Source organism: Chelonia mydas, chromosome 1 (assembly GCF_015237465.2).
Source record: "Chelonia mydas isolate rCheMyd1 chromosome 1, rCheMyd1.pri.v2, whole genome shotgun sequence".
Classification (NCBI taxonomy): Eukaryota; Metazoa; Chordata; order Testudines; family Cheloniidae; genus Chelonia; species Chelonia mydas.
In genome coordinates, this window is record NC_057849.1 from 131,130,041 (window position 1) to 131,156,854 (window position 26,814).

The following is a 26,814-nucleotide window of genomic DNA, read 5'->3' on the forward strand; positions in this document are numbered from 1 at the left end:
TAGAATTATGCACCAAAAAATCTGCATTCAAAAATAAAACCATGTAAAATTTAGAGCCTGCAAGTCCACTCACTCCTACTTCTTGTTCAGCCAGTCGCTCAGACAAACAAGGCTGTTTACATTTGCAGGAGATCATACTGCCCACTTGTTGTTGACAATGTCCCCTGAAAGTGAGAACAGGCGTTCTCATGGCACTGTTGTAGCGGCGTGGCAAGGTATTTATGTGCCAGATGCACTAAAGATTCATATGTCCCTTCATGCTTCAACCATCTTCCAGGGAACATGCTTCTCACTTTCTGGTGACATTGTAAATTAGAAGAGGGCAGCATTATCTCCAGTAAATTGAAACAAACTTGTTTGTCTTAGCGATTGGCTGAACAAGAAGTAGGACTGGATGGACTTGTAGGCTCTGAAGTTTTACATGTTTTGTTTTTGAGTGCAGCTATGTAACAAAAAAAAAATTTACATTTGTAAGTTACACTTTCACGATAAAGAGATTGCACTACAGTACTTGCATGAGGTGAATTGAAAAATACTGGTTTTTTTAATCATTTTTACAGTGCAAATAGTTGTAATAAAAAATAATATACACTTTGATTTCAATTACAACACAGAATACAATATATATGAAAATTTAGAAAATCATCCAAAATATTTAATAAATTTAAATTGGTATTTTAACAGTGTGATTAAAACTGCGATTAATCGTGATTAATTTTTTAAGTTAATTGTGTGAGTTAACTGCAATTAATCAACAGCCCTATAAAAAATCCAAAACAAAACAAAAACCCACCGCATCATTTCTACCCTGAAAACATTTACCTATTATTGTTGCAAAAACATTAGGATTTCTAAAGAACCAGGGGTGTTGGAGGGGGAAGGCTGATCTTCCCAAGTTTTGTTTCTTTGTGCATTTGACAGCATTTTTTGTATACTCAGTTTCACACCATTTTTCCTGTATAATCAATTTAACATACAGAGATTTTACTGGACTCTTTACAGTACACAGTTTATTTTCCATAAGTGCTGATCCCTTTATGTGGGTCTGAAGAGGTTGTACCAACAAAACCCCACCTCTTCCCTACGTATCCCCTCTCCTCCTCATGTATGTCATGCCTAGATTTATCCTAATTGAATGACAAGTTGCTAAACATTTGTCTAAACAGTCCTAATCAACATGTGTTAAAATAAATATAATACACAACATGAGATGCTATATATTCAATAAATACCCACTGAGTTAGGAAATCTAATCAACAGATCTAGCTATTCAGTCTCCCAGCTTTGGAGAGGAATATAAAATCTTACTCCGTAGGTCAATATTTCATTCTGATGAGTAAGTAATTTTTTCTGTCAATCAGTAACAGTGAAATATACATATTTGCTTCAGGGTTAGCCATGAAATTCAAACTAAGATTTCACAATGGAAAGTCTAAGTGGACATTTTTGTGGCATTGGGGCAGAAAGAATTCCTTTGGTTCTTGAACAAATTCTGACCAAATTAAAAATAATGGTCCAGTTGCTTGAGCTGAGACTAGATAATCACAATGGTAATTTCTGGTTTTATAGTCTCTAAATCTTAGCAGGCGTAATTTGAAGTACATCAAATTGGAGACAAAGGAGCTACACCAGCTGACATGTAAAACAAAAGATACTACGCAACCATATCTTGTCACAACACGCTGAAAATAGATCTGTCATTACACAATTTTATTCTCATCATAAGATATTTTGCCCATTTTTAACATGAACGTAAGCATCACCATCCTTTCTTCTCCTTCATTTGTTAATGAGTCACCTAGGATTCATCCACTTGGCTGTCCTTAAAAGTGAGATTCACAGACCAATAGTGAGATTCAAGGCCAAAGAGTAAGACTTTCCAGGTCGTGTGTTAGGTCATTGCTTAAGAGAGCGACTCTCATCTTTGGTCCTTGGCGACACCCAATAGTCCATGACTCATGCCTGAGGTCCCGGATGTATTGTTGTCTCTAGCAGTGCCTGAGTAAAAATAGTTTAAATCTTTATATATTTACTCAAAGTGAGTGAGATAAGCTTAGGAATGTGTATGAGAGTGAGATAGCATGCTAATGAGTGAGACTTGACATGTAAAAGACCTAAAGGATGCTCCGTGAATTCAGTAGACATTGGATCAAGTCCCTTATGTAAAATATACAGTAAAGTATACAGTATACTTTCTGCACTGTGTTAGTGAGATACACATATATATTACATACAGAAAACTACATGAAAAGAACATTACGGTTGCAGAGTCAAGCACCCAGAAGTTAGGAAATGCCAGAATTAAAGTAGCCCGTGCAAACATATTTCATCCCCCTTGTCTGTATGCATTATGAGACTTTTTTTTCATCACAAACTCTCATTTCCTTAGGACCCCTGACTCATTCAGTGCACAAGATAGACAGTGCTCACTGAATGCGCAGCTGTTCATTATTTGATTTTCTCCCCCTTGTTCAATGTGAGGTCCAATGCCTTATTTACTGCACACTGCAAACTCTGTTTTGAAGACAGAATCATTTATTTCCTCACCAGCTTTTCTAGAATGCTCAAAACTATAGCTTTTGAGTTGTTCACAACATTAATTAATGTATCTCCATAACATCCCTGTGAGGTGATGGAATACTATTACTCGCATTTTACAGATGGGCATCTTAGACAGAGATTAAAGTGAAGTTATAAGCAACTAAAAATAGGGTCTTATAACAGGAAGTGTTGAGCAACCTCAACAACAAACGGTGCTACCAAACACCACCTATTACACACATACACACAGCATGCTGGTACTTATAAAGTTTATCTGCTTTGCATTAAATGTGCATTCATGGTGCATAAAAATTACATAATATGTCAGAGCTTATCAAAAAGCACTTCTTTACAATAATCTTTTATAATGGAAAGTGTTAGGCAACCTGGATACAGGGGAAACCACAAGCTCAACCATATGCTAAATACACACCTTGTAATATATTCACATAAATTACACTGCACGTATACAGATTATATACCATAGAATTATGGAAATGTAGAGCTGGAAGGGACCTTAACAAGTCATCAAGTCTGACCCCCTGCGCTGAGGCAGAACCAAGTACACCTAGACCACAGCTGTCAGGATGGAGATTCCACAATCTCCCTTGGAAGCTTATTCCAAATGTAAATACCCTTAAGATTTTACTAATATCTAACCTAAATCTCCCTTCTGCAGATTATGTCTATTGCTTCTTGTCCTTAACTTCAGTGAACATGGAGAACAACTGATCACTGTCCTCTTTATAACAGCTCTTAATATATAAGACGACTTATGAGGTCCCCCTCGTTCTTCGTTTCTCAAGTCTAAACAGTTTTTTATGCTTTCCTCTTAGGTCAGGTCTTCTAAACCTTTTATCATTTTTGTTTCTTTCCACTGGACCTCTCCAATCTGTGAGTGTAGTGTGGTGCCCAGATTTGGACACAGTACTCCAGCTGAGGTGTCACCAGTGCCAACCAAGAGCGGGACAATTACCTCCATATCTTATATACATCACTCTTGCTAATACAGCCCAAAATGAGATTAAACTTTTTTGCAACTGCATCGTATTGACTCACATTCAATTTGTGATTCAGCAGTATTAGCACCTAGCCAGTTAATCCCCATTTTGTAGTTGTGCCTTTGATTTCTCCTTCTTAAGTGAAGTACTTTCCACCTGTTTTTACTGAATTTCATCTTATTGAATTCAGACCAATTCTCCAATTTGTCAAGGTTGTTTTGAATTCTAATCCTGGTCTCCAAAGTGCTTGCAACCCCTCCCAGATAGGTGTCATCCACAAATTTTATAACCATACTCTCCACTCCATTATCCAAGTCATTAATGAAAGTATTGACCAGTACCAGGCCCAGGACTGACCCTTGCACGACAGCACTAGATACGTCTTCTCAGTTTGACAGCGAGCCATTAATAACTGCTCTGATTATGATTTTTCTACCAGTTATGCACCCACCTTATACTAATTTCATTTAGATTACATTTCCCTATTTTGCTTAGAGAATGTCACGTGGGATTGTGTCAAAATCCTTACTAAATCAAGATAGATAATTTTTTACTTCTTCTTGCACTAATATGTGCCAGAGGTTCGCACATTCCTGAACAGGAGACGCAGATTGCTGCATGAAAGGGACTCCTGTCCGGTACTATGTGAGCTGCTTGAACACACTAGTGCGACCAGGGACAGCTGCCGGTGAGCTTGGTGCCCACCCCAGTTGGTAGGGCTGGGTGTGGTACAGACACGCCAGAGGAGCTGCCTGAGCTGGGCGCTGGCTCCTGTGAGCAGCGGCCTGACATGCCATTGCTTTCGCCAATGCAGTTCCTGGTAGATCCCTGCAACTCCACAGATATCCGCTTTATATCCATGGATATCCGCATCCACAGGTACACATTTTGTATCCATGTATTGATCACTGTCTTCTCAGACTTCCTACAAGTCTATCAAATGTAATGATCTCCTAGGACCAACTTCTGCCTCTGCAGAGACAGATCTTGGCAGGGGAACAAGAGCAGGTCTGCTGTGCAAGGAGGGGAATAAGATTCTTGGGATTCACACTGTGCAAGGCACAGCTCTGGAAGTACCTCCTGTGCTGCAGACAAGGGCCATGGAGGGGAGAGGCAATGGACAGACCAGACTGCACATATCGACCTATTTTACTCCCATCCATATGGGGAGGGCACACTTGAAGTGATCCAAGGTCTACTCTACCAATTGGGTGAAGTGCCTCCTTGGAGAGGCACCACAGCCAGCTACGGTGGACGATACCTCTCCCCTTACCCTGAGCATCTTCCAAGCACTTAGCTCAGTTACTCGCTGTTGAATATGTATACCTTACACACATATATGCATGCACACTTTACTTAATTTGTTATAAAGTGTTTGTCTACATGGAGATGTTACTGCACAGTAAGTTACGGTGTGAATTTAAAGCACACTAGCTACTCCATACTAATGCCCCAAGTGAACACTCTTCTGAACACTGACAGTGCCCTCAGATGGTTTCGCTTAGCACATTTCCAAGGTGCATTAAGCTGATACATACAATGGGCACTCTTAGGGTATGTCTACAGAGTTGCAGAATTTTTGCGCTGTAAGTTTCACCGGTGGTAGGGAACCGGTGAAAGTAAAGAGTTGGTTTTGTACTCATTTAACTCCTCAGGCGTCAGAGAGCGTTTACATTAGCAGCACTTACATCGCGGATGAAAGCAGCGCTCTAGGGCACCTATCCCACATGCAGCTCTCTCCATTTTGACGATGGGTCTTGTGGGAATGGGCGGGGGGTGATCGCGGGGCACCCTGGGTCCCTGCACAGCCTCCTCTCCCCAAACGCTGATCAGCTCCAGTAGCTCAGCAATGCTCCAAGCAGGGGATCGTTTGCTCCACGAAGCAGCCACTCTCACCTGGTCAGATAAGTGAGCACTTGCCAAGAAAACAGGAAGGGGAGTTTCAAAGTTCCCGGGGCTTTACAGCGGGAGGGGTGGATGTCTGTTTACCTGGCATCAGAGCAGCAGAGCGGCTGGCCAGAGTGGTCACCTAGGCATTGTGGGATATCCTCAGGAGGCTAAAAGCTCTATAAACAGGAAGAATATGTCTTTACTTGCACATCACCACAAAAGCATCACCAGTAAGAGCTGTACGCCTCTCGTAGAGGTGGTTTTCTTTTTGTGGTGAAACTTCTCAGTTTCACTGCAAAACGTCATTGGCAAGTGTAGACACTCCCATGATTTCTGTGCAAAAAAGGGACTTTTTCCGCTTTAAATGGCAAGTGTAGACATGCCCTTAGGAGTTATGTGAAGTAGCTAGTGCACACTAGGTACTGAGGACTTTTTCCTTGCATAGACAAGCCCAATTGTAGTATTGCCCGAAGTGTACTAGACATTTTCTAAATACAGAAGAGGACAAGCTTAAAAGGCAAAGGATACAACATAGAAGGAAAGTGATCAGGGTGATGATAGGACATATCTTGTTAGTTGTAAAGTTTTTCTGTTGATTTTTTTAAATCTTAAGCACACTGAAACCCCATCTCGAAATCCTCCATCTCCATTAATCCATTAATCACCTCCATCTCCCACATCTCCTACCAGTCCCCAGCTTCAATTATATTTTCCATTTTGGCCCTTCAACCAACATTCAACCCATTTTCTCCTCATAAATGAGCAATTTGTCAGATAAATCAATAAAAAAACCAGAGTAGATGACTTACTTAGCATAAGGAAGACGTGCCTAACTCCACTTTCTGCTTTTGAAAATCTGCCATCCTTCCCAAGTTCATTGTAAATATTATCCCAACCTCGAGCATAGCCTTTTAACAGGAAACCAGTTTCCATTTTGCAAAGATGTTTTGAACAAATTTCTATTATGGGTAAAATTTCTGAAAGCACTTAACTGAAAAATCAATGGGACTTAGGAGACTTGAGTGTCTACATTACTACTGAAAATTTTATCCTACATCTTTTAACCTCTCCTTCACAACCCCGGCCCTGTCCCCACAAGTCAATGTAGGCAATCAATAACCTAAGTCCCGATCCTTAGAGCCCTATGTGGATGAAAAATTTGTATCTGCAGCAGATCTGCAAACATGGTCCGTGGATGTGAAGTGAATATCCACAGATTTGCAAGGCTCTAGATATAAAATTTAGATCCACATCTATCCACGATCCGCAAACCTGGTCTGCGGATAGCTGCATCCACAGATGCGGATCTCTGCAGATATAAAGTGGATAGCTGCAGATTTGCAGGACTCTAGTGATCCTGTTCACTCTCACTGACAAATTCTTCAAGGGATCCAGGATCAGGATTTAGGTTACTAATTACCTACAGCGACGGATTGAGAGTTTAAAACATGTAGCAGGTGCAACCACCAGGAATTTGAGGTGTGCACAGAGTGCAGGATATGGCCCCTAGTCATATTAGAAACTGTAAATAATAATTTTGATATAAGATTGGAATGATGATTTTATACTACAGCATTATTTGTAATAGGGAATGGCTTTACTCCCTGCTATGTTTATGTTACAGGGTATACAACAAAGACTGTTACTATTAGCTGTACTTTTAATTAGTCATTTGTTCAAGTCCACTTGAGATACTTAAGATCAAAAGCCGTTATGCTGGTTTGGTTTTTCTCCTGAACTAGCAATGCTTAGCCAAACGTAGTAGTGTTTAGAAGTGTATTCACTGTAAAAGAATTAAATATTTTTTCACATTATAAAAATTATACTGTGGAAAACATGGCACATGCTAGTAGACATAGTGTTACATAGTTTTAACTTTCTTTGCTTAATTACTTCTATAAGCTTGGGAAACTAAGTATACAACTTTGTAAACCTTTCACTTACATTGGTAATTTATTTCAAATCCTTCTAAAATTGTTTCCAGGCCTCTCTCAACCATAGGAACTTTAGATTTTGACAGTTTATATCACTCCAACTCAGCTTTCACGCCTGAACATCTAATCCCTCTTTTCCTCACTTTCCAGTTGTTGCCATTTTTATGGACCAATAAAAATACGTTAAAAAAAAGCTATTAATTCCAGTACAACTTTAGTCCTACCACATAAAATCAATATAGAGAATACTAGATGTCAAATAGGAAGTGAATGAAGAATTAAGAAAAGGGAGGAGTAAATATCACTAAATATCCATTATAGGACGAAATGAACATTAAGGACCAAATCCTCTGTCCCACTAGGTACTCAAAGCTATCGTAATTTTTCCTTTTGGGATTCTCCAAGTGTGCAGGAATGACTGGGTGGTGTAAAGGTGGTGTTCTTTTTTTATATCACTCTCTCTTAGCTTCCCCCTGCATAGGGGTCAAGGAGGAATGCTCAGAACTCTTGGTATCCCCTGGGAGCTGTTACAAGCTGGTGCACCTTAGAGCACTGAGGCTGCTCTCAATTGCGCAGGGTACCAAACTGGCCCCAGCATAGCGGGAGATCAAGGAATGATGGAAACCCTTCTGAATGCTGAGACTGCACTATAATAATAAAATGTGGGAAACTAAGGGCTACTACATAGCCCAGAAACAGACCTGGTAAAAAGTCTGAAAACCAGTACACTAAGCACTGGGACGCTTAATTATTATTCAATATAAAAGTCTGACTTTACTAATGACTTCAACACACAGGGTGAAATCCTGACCCCGTTGAAGTCAATAGCAAAAATCCTATAGATTTGAATGGAGACAGTGTTTCACCCACAAAATTTAACATTGTGTTATAAACATCCTAGTACAGAGTCTCCCATTATGATCAGAGTCTTTGCAATCAATACCATTCTTAAGACATTATTACATTTTGAAGTTCTGTGTTGATATTGATTTATCTCACCCTATAGAGCTACATAAATACTTTACCTAAACACAATACACAGACTAATATTCTGTACATTCAGCTAGGGAAATCTATTAGATTTGGCAAAAGATCACACTTTACAAACTATTATTTTAGTTGTCAATAGTTTTCAAACAGTAATTAGTTTGAATGTGACAATTTTAAAATACACACACACACAGTTATCTTCCTCTCTTGCTAAATGCTCTGAACTGCCAACTGGAATCAGATGAACACAGGATACACGTTGCTAAGTTCTGCATAGCAAGACAACATGTGTAGAATACTGGAATGCTGACATCACCCACAGAGGAGAATGAATTCACACCCACACCAGAAATACATCACTAAGTAAGACGATATGACCCAGCCCCAGGGAAGATAAATATCATAGTTGTTGGCTTTCAGTCATCAGGAAAAAAGTGTCCTACTAACATTAGTATAAGGATAAAGAAGGGATTTGGGAGCATACTCCTAGAGGTTAGTATTAGTAGCCCAGTGGGGAAAGTGATTTGCCACCACCTTTGTCAATGATTTCCCGAAGTCATCAGACTGCCCCGAATTGTTTCTTCAAGTTTATAAGTAAGAGCATTTTTATCACAGAGGGCTAAATTATGGGCTAAATGCATAATGGAGAAGTCTTCTGATATGGTCCTTCCATTTCCAGACAAAACTGTTTATCATGTAAAATAGATTCAGCCTGTATCTACTACTTAGCATAAAGATCATTCAAGGCTTCTGAAGACCCCATCTGAACTGTCCAAATATTTGTGACCCTCTTGTTAGAGCTAATATTTGTTTGTAATAATAAATTTCAAAACAATGAGTCAAATTCAACGAAGCTGGCTCAGCCAAGAAAGCCCATTGCAGTAGATGGAAGAATTCATCTGTCCGTAGGACAGCCCCCTGTTATGAATGGTTATTTATCATTATTATCTGAGTCGCTCTTGTAACAACGGAATTGATGTTTTTCAATACATCAAAGCTGATACATTATCTGATGTCAATTTCTTATGCTTGAATCTTGTCCTATACAACTAAAGCACATGCTTTACTTTCAGAACAAGAGAGAGTGGTCACCATTATGAAAGTCAGTATTTACCTATCATCTCCAAACAGGGGTATCTGAGATACCATTGTTATGTCTTTATCTTTAAAACAGGAAAACAGCTGTAGTGTCTTAGGGAGAGTCTACATTACCACGGCACTCAGGGGTATGAAAAAACACCCCCCCAAGTGACATAAGTTACATTGACAGAAGCGCCAGTGTAGACAGCACTATATCAGCAGGAGAGTTTCTCCCGCTGACATAGCTACTGCTGTTCATGGAGGTGGTTGAGTTCTCTCCCATTGGCACAGAGCAGCTACATAAGCAATCTTACAGCAATACAGCTGCGCGCTGTACGCTCACTAGTTTAGACATGGCCTTAGATCCCCTCTGTTTAGAAGGTGTTGGGAAATGTTGAATTTTTAATGGCACTCTTTTGTCTATATATAATTGGGTAATAGTTCTTTATTAAATGTAAAAGTGGTGATGTTTCCATTTTAAAATGTTAGTAATGTGAACTCTTCAACCTCTGTGGGTCCTGGCTCACCATAAGAACAGCCCTACTGGGTCCATCTAGCTCAGTATCCTGTCTTCCAACAGTGGCCAGTGCCAGGTGCCCCAAATTACTTGTTCTGTTCATTCCATTCATCATCCAAAGGGAATGAACAGAACAAGTAATCATCAAGTGATCCATCCCGTCGCTCATTCCCAGGTTCTGGCAAACAGAGGCTAGGGACACCATTCCAGGTCGTCCTGGCTAATAGCCATTGATGGACCTATCCTCCATGAATTTATCCAGTACTTTTTTGAACCCTGTTATGGTCTTGGCCTTCACAACATCCTCTGGCAATGAGTTCCACAGGTTGACTGTGCATTGTGTGAAGAAATACTTCCTTTTATTTGTTTTAAACCTGCTGCCTATTAATTTCATTTGGTGACCCCTAGTTCTTGTGTTATGAGAAGTAGTAAACAACACTTCCTTATCTACTTTCTCTACACCAGTCATGATTTTATAGACCTCAATCATATCTCCCCTTAGCCATCTCTTTTCCAAGTGAAAAGCCCCAGTCTTATTAATCTCTCCTCATACTGAAGCTGTTCCATACCCCTAATAATTTTTGTTGCCCTTTTCTGAATCTTTTCCAATTCCAATATATCTTTTTCAAGATGGGGCGACCATATCTGCACATAGTATTCAAGAAGTGGGAGTACCATGGATTTATACAGAGGCAATATATTGATATTTTCTGTCCTATTATCTATCCCTTTCTTAATTATTCCAAGCATTCTGTTCACTTTTTTGACTGCCACTGCACATTGAGTGGATGTTTTCAGAGAACTATCCACAATGACTCCAAGATCTTTTTCTTGGAGCAAGAAGGTTAAGTATGATCTCCAATACTATTATATTCAGTGGGAAAGAATTGGCAACCCATACAAACAGGACCTAGCTAACCTGCTTTTATCATGTGTGTGCACAATATTGCCAAAATCAAGTTTTAAAAGTAATGAGATTTTAAAATTAGTACATTTCGAGTTCTTTATTTACTTTTAGGCTTTTGAGCCTAAGGGTTCTTGTTTTCAAGCTTTTATCTGCAATCACCTGGATTAGAAACTTAATTTAAAAAAAAAATGAAAGCTGAGATTCTCATGTAATCTCATGACTCCAACTGTTTGGCCTTTATAAGAAAAACATCAAATATCACAAGACTCACAATAAGATTGGATGAGTTAGCAATGTGTGTGTACTTATATACAGGGATATCTGTGCACTGTTCATGCATCTCTATTTAGCAGAATAAATTTATAAATGAAAACAATCCACATTTGCCAGTTTAATCCCTGCTATAACTCAGTTGCATTAAAAATAATTATATCTACACTATTCACATCCACTTTTTCTCTTACCTGATCCATTACAATAAAATGTTGGATCACTCAACTTTTTAGCAGCCTTTGAAGTCTGTAATTCAATGTAAACCACTCTTTGTAGTGTATCAGTGACAGCTCCCCTGATTCAAAACAATACTTTATGTAAAATCTGCCATTGCCTAAAGAAAAGACCTTTGGACTTAAAATAAAAATTAATTTGTTGGTCAAATGAAAAAGCTATAGTGCTAATCTATATGTTATGGCTGGCTGGAAAACAACAATTCTGTTTCATGGGGCGTGGGAAAAAACGAATTCCAAAATTTGTTTTTCTTCTAAGGCACAACAAAAATGAGACCTTCTGAAATTTTTCGCAAAAAAGCACAAGTGCAAGAGACCCACCCCAAGAGCTCGGTAGTTCAGGCACTTGCCTGGGATGTGGGGAACCCAGGTTCCTGCTATGATTCAGGAAGAATAGAGACTTGAACCTCCCACCTCTCAGGTGAGTGCCCTAGCAACCAGGCTATTCTGGTGTCTCTTGCATTCTCATCTGCAACCTGAGACGCCTTCCTGACGGCATGTTTGGCTGAAACCCGCATGTTTCACAAAACACATTGGTTTCAACAAAAGAGCATTTTTGGATGGGAAAAAGTTTCATCAATTTACTATACCCCAACATTACAGGTTATCCATTCCATTGAGGCTGGATTTCTGCAATGCCCTGTAAACCTGGCCAATTTTCAGGATAACTGGAAACTTCAGCTTGCACAGTACATGGCTACTCACTTACACTACTTCTCACAAGGAGCATATTATATCAGTTGCTCCACAGTTGACTAATTTCCAGTTTTGTTTCCAGCTGCAACTGAACTCCGCAATTCCTCTCTGAAAGATTTTAAGTTTTGCTGACCTTCAGTTCTGTTGCAAGGTCTATCTATTGCATCAGGCTTTTCTCTGAATTGTGGGAGTGGGGGTGCTGAATTTTGTGGGAGGTTTTTATGGTAAGGGGAGTTTTCTTTGAGTCATTTGAGTTTGTGTTGTTATTCACTCATGTTGCCATTATTTTACAACAGATGTACAGCACAGACACCTAGAACTGGTAACAGGCATCTTCTGTATTCCAATTCCCAACCACAACAAGCAGCTGCTTTAATGATTCCGCTGCTCAAAAAAACCCTGCACAGTTCACTCCAGAGCAGAACTTAAATTGAAAATCATAACAGTGGCCATTAGCTCAAATGTATGCAAGATAGAGTGAAGGCTGATGGGCACTCACAAGTGCTCCCATTTTATCAGTTTGCCCTTGTTTATGCATTGAATTAGCGCTGGCTCCTTTTGGGCTGATTTCTCCTGCATTTGGGGATCATGCAGCACATATGAAAGGTCACCACTTCCATGCTACTTGGTGAAAACATGTTTACAAAATTGTACCTGCTTATTTGCAGTTATGGACATATGATGCTAAAACTAGATTGATGGCTCACTATACAAATATTTGCTCTGACACCAAAGCCGATATAGTGTTCCTTGATTTTCTTTTCAGTAAATAGGTTATAGTTCCATAAAACAATATGGAAAAATTAAAAAAAAATAACATTTAAAACATTATACATCAGCAGGAAGTATCAAGAGAGGAATCTTTTATAAATTACCCTCTAATCTCAGGTACCCCAAACTGAGACTGTGTGCCTGCTAACTCGGCTGCAATTTCATTCTTTGCTTTAAGCCGCTCATTTATTTTGGACAGGAAGAGGGAAAACTAGCCCATAAGTTCCCAATGTTATGAAAAACAGAAACAATTGCTAGAGTTACAAGCTCCTCCAGGACTGATCCAACAGATGAACAGCTCTTATTCTACACTACAAATCATTGCAACTAACTGGAATTTAGAGAGACGTGAAGGCAGTTTAGCTAGTCTATAAAACACAAGGCTTACAGGATATAATGTTTTGCACAACTGAATCTATGCATTAATAATTGTATATTTTGGGGTTACACAGCCTTCACGCACACTAGAAAAACAATGAACTTACACAGATTTCAAAGCAACTCAACATCTGATTAAGCCATTTAAACAAAATCAACCGAAACGTACGCCACTGATCATTACATGGATTTTGTTCCTCTCAGGCTAGCTATGAAAACATGCAAGATCATGAAACTATCATGAAAAATAAAAGGTCTTTGAGAGCCTTTAGTTTGTTGAGGGAATACACTTCAGAGCCTGCTAAGTGGTAGGCACAAACTAAGTGCCAATTTTTTTCTTACTAAGCAAGAAGTGTTCGTTTTCTTAAAATTTAGCTACAGCAAATAAAAATTAAAATGCAGTTAAGTTAGAGTCATTGCACACACTCCATTACAGTTATCTCTAGCACACTACATATATACAGATTTTGTTTGCTTACCCATTAACTAAATTCTGCTGCCTCTCTGGTGTCTCTTCTAATTTGATCAAACCACACTTGGAACAAGAACTCGATTTAGAATTTTTGTAAAAAATAATGCAGTTTTCTTGAAACTATGTATCAAGTGTCTGAGAAATAGTCCAGCTGGAGCAACTATGACTCCCACAATACCTTTTGTTCCAGAGACTTCTACTATCATTAATCTTAAGAAACCAAAAATAAATTAAAATAAAATAAAATAAAACAATCTTTTCATTTGACTGCTTCAAAGTAAGCTCAGTAAGTTCAGGGAGTTATGTCATGAAGTGAGCGTGTGTGTGAGAGTGAGTGACATAGGGAGAGAAGCAGACAAATTGCAACTGGATTCCCTGCTTCTTATTTCAATGGGATTGTTTTGAAGAAGTACAAGCAGTGGTTAAGAAGGGGCGTCTCCCTCCTCTCCCTCCCCCATTAAAAAAAAATAAACCTTCTTCCACATGGCTGTACAAACTCATAACTGGACTGTAACTGTGCAAGCTTTCCTTATTAGGAATAGACCAAAGAATGTTGGACGCATCTGGTAAAATCACTTTGAGCATGTTAAGATGCATTTGATGTTTTCTCTGTCCTTCCAAAAAATGTTTTCTAAACCTCCTCTGCCCTAACAAGCAAAACCTCCACTCCAAACATCTTTTAAACAAAAGCAACACTGAGGCTAAGTATTTTATGGTTTGCTAGGGGAAAAATTCCTTGATAAAGATTTTGCTTCCTAAATAAAGTCTGTTGTATTCACAGTCTATGAGTACTATACTGCCATTTATAAAATGCAGGTGGGAGGAGGAGGAAGCCTAATTAAAAACAAACTCTGAATCACCAGTTATGTTAATTGCAGTTCTATTCCATGTGGTAACTTACCAAATCACCACGATAAATGACATCTTTGTTTCTCAGCTGATATGACTTTACCTCATAAAACTGCTCTCCCAACAAAAGGAAGACAAAGATTCCAGTTCACAGGGATTGACTGTATATCATCATCAAGTTCATTGGTATTGAAATAAAACGTTATTTGTATGGCTCCTAATCAAATTCAGAGCCCACCCTAGGCAAAGCCACACCGTTAAGACTGTTAATGCACATCAGCAATTTCAGGGAAAAGAGATTAAAATAACACTGAAGGATAAAATGACATTTTAAAATTGGAAACCCAGGATACTTTAAAGCTAAAGTAAAATATTTTAAAAATCAACAACATTGGAAAAGATGGAAATATACCCAAATGTGGTTAACCCTTTCCTCCAACACTGCCTTGAGAACACTAGAAATCACCTTATCCATACAGAAAAAATAGCTTCATATCATCAGTGAACTTGTAAAAATACATCCTTCTTTTTGCTGTAAAAGAACTATGCCCTCTCATGAAGGCAATTTGACAATCCAGATATTGAAAAGGCAGCGCAGCAGAGGCAATAATGCCTCACTGTTTGCTTAGGGTAAAATTCATCCCTGTGCAGCACCAGGCCTATGCACCACTCAGGTCTCACTTCAGTCCTGTGTCGTGAGGCCAAGGCACCAACATCCCACTCGAGCCCTTTGGGTATTATGCAACCAATGTTAAGCTGTCATTATGCATGCAGTCATAATTCATATAAAACCTCAGACTGAGAGTATAAATCATTACATTAGAGCTGGCTCAAAATCTTCCAACAGAATGTTTTTCTGTCAGAAAATATCAATTTATTGAAACTGAAATGCTCCAAAAATACCTAGCTGTAGTGCTAGCATCCTTTACACCTTAGTTCTTAACTGGTTGTGCATCTTACATATTGCTTTTGTTTAAAGGATATCAACATAAAGTTTGACTTAGGATAGGAGAGGAGGCTGCTTGAAAAATAATTAAGGAACTGACTACCTTAGAAGGATGCCTGACCTCTCTGCTCTACTATTAATGCCAGCTTCAATCACCTCATTCTCCACTTCTGCCCCAAGCATCTTCATGCATCCTTCCACGTTCCTCTGTATGTGTGGAACATTTCCCCCCAAACTTATCAATAAAGACCTGTCCTCCTTCAGAAGGCCCAAGCTAGGTCAACATTTTCAAATCTGCCATGTGCTTTCCACTATGAACTGCTTTCCAGTAAATTACCTTTCAACTTCACTAAGTATTCTATTGTAACAGCCTACAGAGTCAGTTAGGAGTGCATGGTTTTCACTATGCTGCATACTATGGTAACTAATTCATGCTCAGAAACATTAAAGAGAGAAACAGATCCTTCCCTCCAAGAGCATGATCCAAAGCTCGTTGAAGTTCTTTGACTTCAAGGGCTTTCAGGCAAGCCCCAAAAGGATATGGTCCTACAACTTGGTTTAAAGGAGACTCTACTATATCTATAGTTAAATGAAAGCCTTTGAAACACAGCTGAGCAGTTCTAAGACCATTCAGTAAAGGAGAATAGTATATGTGTACACAAACTAGCCAAGCAACGACTTAATTCCACTACAATTAAGGTTGAACACCGACCTTTTTGAAATATGCCCTAAAAGACTGTTTAAACCTCAAACTCAGCCAAAATCATGGAAGTTTCAACTAAACAATTTATCTCACTCCTTCAGATTATTGTAGTCAATGATCACAACCCCTGCTTGTAATCATTTAGCTAAGCTATATGTATTTAGTGTTTTAAATCTTTCCGAAAAAGCCTTCTCCATCTGATTCATCTTTTCTTGTTAGTCTTTGAATTTTCTCCAATTTCTATAATTCTGTTATTCAAATATCCAGAACTGGGCACAATATTCCAGCTAAGGTCATATATACTGGAACTATCATCTCTATGGTGCGTATCGTGGTGCCTCTGCATACAGAGCCCAATAATCACACAAGACTTTTATGCAATCAACTTTTCTACGTTGACTGCAGAAAGATAAAACAGACTTGCAGTGAAGCATTCAATTTAGCAACCCTTACTGAAGTGATTAACTACGAAAGCTATCATCTTCACCTTGAACCTGTAATCCACTTACTGGTAGCTTGAAATACATCTTAACAGCAAAAAACCAAACAAACAAAAAAAACCCTCCTTCCTAATCACTCACGGGTTCCAATGTATTAATATCTTTTGGCTTAAATAAGGATCCCATCACACTCAATCGCTAACAGTCTACATGTCGAGGCATTTTTTGGAGAATGTCACTATATCTAGATGAGTTTATCATTACATTCCTTGTTTTAGACATCATATAAGGTTCTTCCATTCAAACTGATTTTTTTTTTTTTTTTTTACAAGTGGCTCCTAGCTTTCTGAAAAAATTTTTCTTTGGGGTGAAATTTTACCAGCACAGTCTAGCCCTAAAGTTTGAGCAAAATCCAACCAGCCATTTATGAGTTCTGTGAACAAGAAAGAAAATGCACTTTCCCCACTATTTCGATTTGGTTCTTTTGCGCTCAGACTCAAAATTATTTACCCTTAAGACTGTAAACTGAATATGTGGTTAGACTTCAGTAAGTACGTAATATCACTTTAAAATTATTAAACCAGTCTCATTAAAGTTCTAAAAGTTGAAAACTTCATTTTTGTGAATGTGCTCTATATAATTTTTCACTAATTTTGAATTGTGCAAAATTCCAAGAACCAGTCCAGACCCCCACTGTGGTTGCCAACCCTCCAGGATTGGCCTGGAGTCTCCTAGAATCAGCATTGATCTCCTGGTGAGTATTGAAAGAAATCTGGGAGATTTTAATAGGATATTTTAAGAAAATGACATTATGTCACGTTGGGAGGGAAAAATCTCCCAGAATAGTTTCAGTCAGAGTTGGCACCCTAACCCCCTCAGCAGAGAAGTGAAGGGGGTTATGCAAAGGGCCAACGCACTCTCCAGTGGCCCTAGGGGAATAAAAGAACAGCTTTAGAGTAGTGCTGGTCTAAACATTTCCATCAAAGTTGTTTTACAATGGGAAACTGGGTTTGCAACTTAAAAAAAAGGGTGTGAAAAGTGCCTGATTTTCATGAAAAAAATTGGTATTTTGTTGAAGAAACAGACAGTTTTGGGTTGAAAACCAAATGTATTTTGATTCAAAATGGCTCTGCCATGCCTCATGGGACTTGAAGTTCAAACACCTGATGCTAGCATACTCCCGAATGAGCCTGGCTCTCTGACCAGACTACTATTCCCATGATGAACCACAGCCAGGGATTCCTAGGACGTATCCCCATCCTTGACCAACAGGTGAAAGAATGGTGCATCACTGAAGATGCAGCCTGGCCAGAAAGCCTGGCCCATAGGAAAGACCGGGAGCATAATGTACCCAAACTACAACTCCCATGAGGTATGACAGCACCATTTTGAATAAAAATATTTCTAATTGTGATTTAAAAAGCCACCATTTTCTGACCAGCTCTATTTTAGAGCCACCTTAGTGCTTAGTGAGTAGTGGTGCAGCTGAGGATCTGGCCTAAGGGTGCACAGGAAAACCATGATCACACTAAGTTATACACATTTAGTTCTGATGGAGCCCACAATTATTACATTCAGTCACTCATTCAAAAAAAAAAAAAAAAAGCATTATTTATGGGTGAAAATACAAGAGTGAAAGCAACCTGTGCATACAGCAGAAGCAATTTCAAATCCAGTTAATATAGCTAATCAGTTGAAATGTTTATTACTTGCTTTCGTAATATATACTGACAAATTTATGAAAACTGTTAAGTAGTATATTTACATATCTTTGTCAAAAAGAGAGCTTTTCTTTGAGTGTACCTCAATACACCTCAGTCAATTGATACAAAAAAGATGAATAATGTGTACAATGTTTGATTTAAACAAGTGCTGCAATGTCATCTTGGCATCAGTGAATATGCATATGGTAGGCTGGCTCACTCTACAAGATAAAAGAATAATTTACTGAGTCATATAACTGCATACATTGCATAATAAAGCACTCACTTGTTTGTTTCAAAATCAGCAGTTACTGGAAAATACCTACGACCCTAGATTAAATACGGAAAATTGTTTTCAGATTCTAGGACTAAGCTCAAAGTCAGTGGTTCGTCATTTACTTACTAAGATGCTTTAGCCTGGAATTTGCCTTCACTGTCTGCAAGAAGCACCATTATTTTTAACAGATGCCATTTTACCCCAACCTATTGTACACCCATTTTCACATTGTGGAGATGCATCACTGTATTTTTCATCTGTCCCAGGACACCTCTCAGTAGGAAATACTGTGATTCAGTTGATAATGTTTGGTAAAATATTTTAAATTAATAAGTGAATTTGAGAGAAGTCTTTATCTCTTAAGTAAACCTCTGCTACACTTCAGGTTGCTACCTTTCTAATTGCACAAAACTGAACACCCTTGCCCCAAGTTCCCACCCCTTCTCTGAGGCTCCGCCCCCCACTCACTCCATCGCTCACTCTCCCCCACCCTCACTCACTTTCACTGGGCTGGGGCAGGGGTATGGGAGGGGGTGCAGGCTCCGGTAAAAAAGTCACAAAAATTAGCAATTGCTTATGTAAGACTCACAGAAAGGCAAAGTTTTGTGCTCTTGTACTCCTTTTGTCACTTCAGCAGTAACTGAGTAACATGTGCTAAAGTGCCTAAAAAATACTTATACACAGTGTTGCCAGCTCTCATGATACCTGATTTGTTCCTTAAAGTTTTAGCTTCTGGAGTCATGTGATTATGTGAGACTCACAGCTTTGAATAAAGGCTATAACCTTCACGGTTGCTGAGAAAAATCTTGAAAACCTGACCCTGAAAGGCTCAAAAGAAAAGAAAAAAGAAAAAAGGGGGAAAAAGGCAAATTAACCACACAGCCCAACAAAAAAGCTAATAATTTCTAAAACGAAGATTGATTTTTTAACTTTTGTAGTTGGGAATAGTGAAGACATGAATGACAGTGATACAGGTGCAATATAGCACACTGAAAAGTAATTTAATTTCAAAATCTAATGGAGACAAAGTTTATGGGGTTGGGGGGGCGAAGGAGAGAAATCTGCCCTTGCTAATTAGGGAGAAACATTAATGTATGCATGGGTAACAGTGCTGCAGAAACCGGGGGGGGGAAATAGAATGGGATAACTGGAGAGTTAAAATTGAATAATCAGTTCTGTAATCAGTGAGCGTCTGGAGGAGGGGAGGTTCCAAAGAGGATGGAGCTAGGCTAGGGGTTCCCAAACTTGGTTCGCAGCTTGTTCAGGGTAAGCCCCTGGAGGGCTGCGAGACACTTTGTTTACCTGAGCGTCCGCATGTACGGCCGCTCGCAGCTCCTGGTGGCCGTGATTTGCCATTCCCGACTTATGGGAGCTGCGGGAAGCGGCAGGGAGAAGGGGTGGTTGCATGGGGGAGGTGTTCCAGGGGGGCAGTCAGGAATGAGGGGAGAGGTTGGATGGGGCAGCAAGGGGCAGTCAGGGGTGGGGGGTCAGGAGACAGAGAGCGAGGGGGGCGGGGTGGATGGGGCAGGGGTCCCGGGGGGCCGTTGGGGGCAAGAAGCAGGAGAGGTCAGATAAGGGGCGGGGGCTGTGCCACGCCTGGCTGTTTGAGGAGGCACAGACTCCCCTAACTGGCCTGCCATACAATTTCGGAAACCCGATGCGGCCCTCAGGCCAAAAAGTTTGCCCATCCCTGCCTTAAAGTCAACACTGCTGAATGAAAGGGTAAACAAATAGGATGGCCATATTCACAAAGCATTTGAAGCAGAAAAATTATAGTCTTTTATATGCTCCGAGCATTGACACCAACATAAACTCGGGGCAGACTGAAAATCTGTTTTTGCGTAAAACAACATGAAAGCTTTCTGATGTTCTCCTCTCTCCCTTCTACAATTTGCTGTTGCTGGTGTGCCCACTAAGTGCCCTCTGTTCCTATTTAAACTCTCTAATAGCGAACTAACAGCTTTCTTTAATCCAATTATTTTAATCTGTGTGAGGCAGACGCAGCAGCTGCTTTGCTCCTCTTGCCAATTTTATTAATACTCTAATTAAAACATGCATTCATCAGCTGAAAGACCCATTGAAACCTCTTTAAGTCTTATTTCCATTATGGCTTTATTAAGGAAAGAGCTTAGTAAAAAAGAAAAAAATCAACATCCGAGATTTTAAGAATTTGAGAGTGTCTTGGGGCTCAAAATAGGCATGCAAAGACAGGAAGCTGAAGAGGTTTGTTGCCATAGCCTTGTAACAATTAATTTTCTGGAAGAAGAATACAATTTGTCTCCATGTCCTGCTGTGAGGACAGTAGAACTGAACCCACGGCACAACAACACAGCAAAGTGTGAAAACTTCTGTTAACGCATAATTGCATCAAAAAATGTAACAGTTCAGTACAGCCCAATACTTCTCTTAAAATACAAGACTACAAAACGCTATCATTTTGGAGATTATAATAGCTATATATTTCTCATTTACTAAGGAGATTAATTTATACACTTAGTTGATGTAATATATTTTATTTAAGATAAACCAAGTTAGTAAAGTATTTAAAGTAGTATAATCATACTACTAGTATAATGCTGTCTATAGTTAAGTAAAGTCACCACTGCTACACGCCTATAGTGCACCAGGAATGGTTATGCTGGCGTAGACCCCATCTTGCAGCTATTCTGCATACACAGGACCACCATGGATTTCTGTGGGAGTTCCATGCGTTGGAAGGCTTGCATCATTTGGCCTTCTGTCTGTGTAAAGTATACTCATATTCCTTAGTGTGATTAGTATGCTAACATATGCAAAAAAGATCATTTAATTTCTGTCCAGAAATGTAGTTTCTGCAAAAACATATTGTTGGGCCAAATTCTCTGTTGGTGTAAATTGGCTTAGCTCCATTAGCTTTAATTGGCATAGCTCCATAGTTCCATTAGCTCCTCCTGGGGAGAGCGTGGTGGCCCCAGGCTGGGCAGGGGGGATAGATTGGTGGGCAGGGACACAAGACCACCCCCCCACCAATTGATGGGGGGGTCATGTGACATCCCCTTTAGATCATGCCTCCCCCCGCCCCCCCCCCCCAGTATGGGGAGGCACCAGTCATCTACGGCGAGGCGTGCTTGGGGAAGGGGGCAGAATGGGACAGGAAGAGGTAGAGTAGGGGGGGAAGGGGCGGGGTGGGACCTTGGGGAAGGGGTGGAGTGAGGGCAGGGCCTGAGATGGAGCAGTATGGAACACCCCCGGGAAATCGGAAAGTCGGTGCCTGTGGCCCTAAGTTTTATTTACTCACATTGTCCAAATCCTGCACTGAATAAAGAATGTTTGTTAAAAAAAAATTCTGTATCTCTTCTCACTGTAACATATGACAGGTTTCAGAGTAGCAGCCGTGTTAGACTGTATTCGCAAAAAGAAAAGGAGTACTTGTGGCACCTTAGAGACTAACCAATTTATTTGAGCATAAGCTTTCGTGAGCTACAGCTCACTTCATCGGATGCATAAAGTGGAAAATACAGTGAGGAGATTTATATACACACAGACCATGAAAAAATGGGTGTTTATCATACACATTGTAAGGAGAGTGATCACTTAAGATGAGCTATTACCAGCAGGAGAGTGGGGTGGGGGGAGAGAAAACCTTTTGAAGTGATAATCAAGGTGGGCCATTGCCAGCACATTTCCAGGAGTTAACAAGAACGTCTGAGGAACAGTGATTTCATGATCTGTGTGTATATAAATCTCCTCACTGTATTTTCCACTTTATGCATCCAACGAAGTGAGCTGTAGCTCATGAAAGCTTATGCTGCTATAATATATGAGTGCTTCAAAAAAGTTAATGAATTTTCCTCACAAAATCTCCATGAGGCTAGAAAGTTTTATTTCTTCCATTTAACAGAACCATGGCAGGGAGTAAGTAAGGTAAAGATTTGCAAGTGTCCAATAATTCTGAGCTTCTCAATTACTGGCTGACCAAATTGAGACATGGAGGGCTTGATTTTTTTAGAGCAGCTGAGCACCTATATTTCCCTATGGAACTCTGAACTTCTGAGGTGTCTCAAGCTGGGCACCAACAACGTGAGAAAAATGCAATTAGCGGCCACCTCCAAACATTTCAGTTTAAATTCATTGCACGACATTAAACAGGAACTCTGTGACAGAGCCAGAAACATAACCCATTTCTCCTGGATTCCAACCCAGCTCTTTAAACACATCCTCATTCTTTTTTGTTATTGTTGTTTGGTTGTTTTAAACAGACTCACACCTTTGTGCCTCATTCACACTTTTCAATTTGTGAAGCAAAGGCAGCAGAGATCCAACCAGTGCATTCAATGCCACAACTCTGTCTCATTCAGAGTCCATCCAGGAGACAGAGAAATAGCCCTGAACTTCCCCCCCCCCCCCCCCCCACAGGAATTTACTTAATTTTATTTCTGTTGCTGAAAATGTCAGCTGGAGAAGAATCTATCCTTGCTTCGTGCATCGCCTGGTGTAATTCCCTTAAATCTAACTGTCATCCATAGAAGTCAGCCTGGGTGGAGTCATGGACTCTATCCCTGAGAAGAAGGAAATTACAGACTGCATTCTTCAACTACTGCAGGATTATTCTCCCGTGACCACTGTGTGAAGACTCTACAGCTTCACATCCTAACAGACTCATAATTTCCAGAAGTGAGCAACTTTACAGGCTCATTTGGGCTGGATAAGCTTCTTAAATGATAAAGCAATATGCTAGGCTGTGTGTGTTTATCTCAATTTTTAATTATGCTAATACTTCTTCTCAACCTTGGTCTATTTTGGTGCCAACCTCTGTGAAAGTAGTTCACAGCACCATTGCAATTTAACCTTAAAACTGCTTCCTGGTGATCTCTGGTACTAGAAGCATACACTCGCTCCCACTGAAGTGAGTGGTATATTTGTCATTTATTTCAAGGTAGGAGGATCAACAACAAGAGCCTTTGAAGTAATAAGATGCAGCAAAAAATACTTTAACAAACATTAATAAGCTTCAGGCAGGGAACATGTGTTAATCTATTATTGTGAAGCACTGTGTTGTTAAACAAATGACATTATTTTCTTAAACTACTCTCTTGTCCTTTTCTGCCTTCCACTGTCCTCCCACCCAAAAATTATTCCTGAAGCAGAGCTTCTGTAACCCCAAATCGGAGAAGAGCCAGAGGCTTCTTTAAGTCCTCTAGGGAGTATGCTATTGCCAATATATATTTTGTGGAAGGGGCTTTGATACTATGGTGATGGGCAGCATACAATACAAAACAGAAACAGATACCCCCGACAGAATGCAAAAAATATGGTCAATATTGCCCCATCCCCAAACAGAACATAAAACAATAATAAGAATAGCATCCATTATTTCATACTTTCAGGAGCAAAATTAATGAATTTAAAAGAAATGCTTCTCAGGTCTTACTTACCATAATAAGTTCCATTTTTTTCTACTAGAAAACAGATTCTGCAGAATTTTCTCAGTTCATTGGCGATGAGAAAGAGAAACTCAGTTCTAGCCTTATTTTCTTGTAATAGAAAAGTGAAATAACACTTTTTCCAGATTGCCACAGAGAAGTAAAGTTTAGTGGAAAAGTGCCCAGTATCCAGAAACATTCTCTCTTTGGAAATCAGTTTTACTCTTTCCCTCCCAAATAGGGTCTTCTGTAAATGTGCAGAAAAGAATTGTTTGCTTTTAACAGTAGGGTGCACTCTTTTAAAATATTTATTAAAACATTCATTCCGAGGGTTTGAAATGTATATGTTTCAGGACAAAGTGTATTAATAATCCATTATACAATATACCAAGCTTGCATGAAAATCTCAATCAAATGAGAAAGTGTTTGGTTTTTGACTCTCATGAAAATTAGAATCAACAAGGTGCAGTCCTGCTTGGTCACATACTGGAAAAATAGAATGGATGAGTTCAGTATCATATTTTTATTATGTATTATTTGTATTGTCCTATATACAGATTGACTGTAAAGGTATCAGCTATGTGTAAACTTGCGTGTTCTAAGTATGAACGTTTGTCCCAAATTCCTGATTCTATTAAACTCTTCCAGCAATTACACAAGTACACCTAAGCTCTGTACATCATGTTTCATGCATACTTTCCCTCCAGGATCTCTCTGAAAATGTGCATACTTTTGTCATTCTACCATAAGTGTGAGGGTAAGAAGCAATTCAGTCTGCAAAACAAACGCTTTTTAAAAAAAACTTCAGATTGGCCTGTTCATAAAACATTCTTGCTATATTAAAAAAACACAAAAGCTACATAAAAGGAACTGATCCAGTTAATTTACCCTACCAGGAAAAAAAGAAAATTGAGTGGGTTACAGATTAGCGGGTCTAATGTTTAATACACAAATTGCATTGTTTTCTGCTCATTTGATCCAACAATCTGAACTAATTTAAGAGAAATGTTATTTAATTTAGCAGTGATCTCACCATCCTGTAAAACAAAATTCTAACATACTGTCAGTGTACCTTTAAGAAAGTGCCATTCCATAGATACAGGCCACTCTGACTGAAGTGAAGAGGTGAAAAAGGTCGCATTTCAGGCCAGAATGCTTAGTTCAGGGAAGGCCTTTTTCTTAAAGGAACAGCAGTTTCCCACGTACCATGTCCTGGCTCATGAAATTATCAGCCAAACTCTTTCTGCAACCCATGCAGATTCACAGCCATATGTAGAGGGCTCTCTACTTAAAAAACTCTCATATGAGAGATGAGCTGTAAATCATCGCTTCACGGGCTTGCTCTTAGCAGTACTGTGATTGTATGACCTCACTTCAACTGCTTGAGTTTGTTAAGTTAGCCTTCCCAAGAACATGGAGTGTGTTTAGATAATTTCCCCCTATCTTCCTGACCAAAATAGTTAATTTACTCATTCCCCATTTGCTAGTTACATTTTATATTCACTAGAGGCCTGCAATAATTCTGCTGAAATAAACATATGTGGGTGTACATAACTTCTGGGAGAAGAGGGTTATTTTTGTTTGCTTTTGAATACACTCCATGTGTTCTCCATTTTCTCCTCAACCTTTTATCCTAGGAACTCAGAAATAAAATAAGGGGAATGTATTGAAAAGTTATTATCAACCTGAAATTTCATCACCTTGCAGGTACCAACCTGCCCTGAGTACTCAATTTTTGAGATTTTAACATTTTCCTATTGTTTTAAAATATTTTTCTTTATTCCTGTTGCTGTGTGCAAAACCCAACACAAACAGAAAGGGAAACTGACTGAGCATCCACAGCAAACAGTAAAACTGATTATTTTCAAAGACCTGCCAAACACACAGAAAAAAACAAAAGGGAAAAATAGAAAAAAAGATTTTTTCTTTAAATATCGCAGTTACTTGAGATGTTTCTTGTAACAATAGTTGGTAAAGGATTTGAGAGAGCATTATGATTTTTAAAATGACAGGGTCCCTAGAAACAGTGCATGTTCTTTTTTGACTCTGCAAACTTAAATCATGCTGTCATCTCTTTGTAAGGTGATGGAGCATATTCTAGAGAATAAAACAGAAGTATTAATTTCCAAACCCCACAAACTAGGAATATTTCATTCTTTTTCATTACAAACAAAAGATGCTCAGATAGCCTTGATTGTCTGTTAATCACTTTAGGGCATACCTACAGCTGCTTCTGTTTACATTACCTTGGTATAAAATACACTCAGTTATTCTTGAAGTAAATATTGACTGAACAGCAAAGAGTTTTAAAAACAAAAAGCTTGAAAGGTCAGCTGATACATTACAGTTAAAGAGATCACGTTATTAATGAAGATGGTACTGAGCATTGCATTTGAGCATTTCATTCCGTATTTTAGATATATATTTCAAATTTACTATAAAAAATATACAGCTTTCATTTTCCATAATTCTTACCCCAGATTTGATCTCAGTTATACTGGTTTGAATCCAGTGTAATTCTATTTTAATAAATGGAACTATTCTGGATTTGTGCCTGTGTGGCTGAGGTCAGAATTTAGTCCATCTTCTGAGATACTGCAGAATATCTCAGAGCTGCCAGAATTGGTATAAACTCCACCAGGTAGACACCTACCTGGCCAAGAGCATTTATCTCAGGTTAGGCCCAGTTCAAAGAATTTACATACCCTGTTGACAAATACTACAGATTTTTAAGCTTCTAAAGCCAAACAACTTCTGCCTATATGTATATGTAAAACATCAGATACATTCCCGCCCTCCACAGATCACCAT

The 26,814-nt window shown here is 39.2% G+C and overlaps 1 protein-coding gene across 4 annotated transcripts in view; it reads right to left on the reverse strand.

Annotated features, from left to right (window-relative positions):
- Positions 1-26,814, reverse strand: part of ARHGAP6 (Rho GTPase activating protein 6) — a 502,260-nt gene that overhangs the window by 105,113 nt on the left and 370,333 nt on the right. Inside the window, exon 1 of one of the 4 annotated variants that reach the window (XM_037900074.2) lies at positions 13,691-14,341. The exons of the other annotated variants lie outside the window; for them this stretch is intronic. The gene's annotated coding sequence lies outside the window, so the exon portion shown is untranslated. Of the gene's footprint in view, positions 1-13,690; positions 14,342-26,814 lie in introns of those variants that run through there. 4 annotated transcript variants of the gene reach the window in all.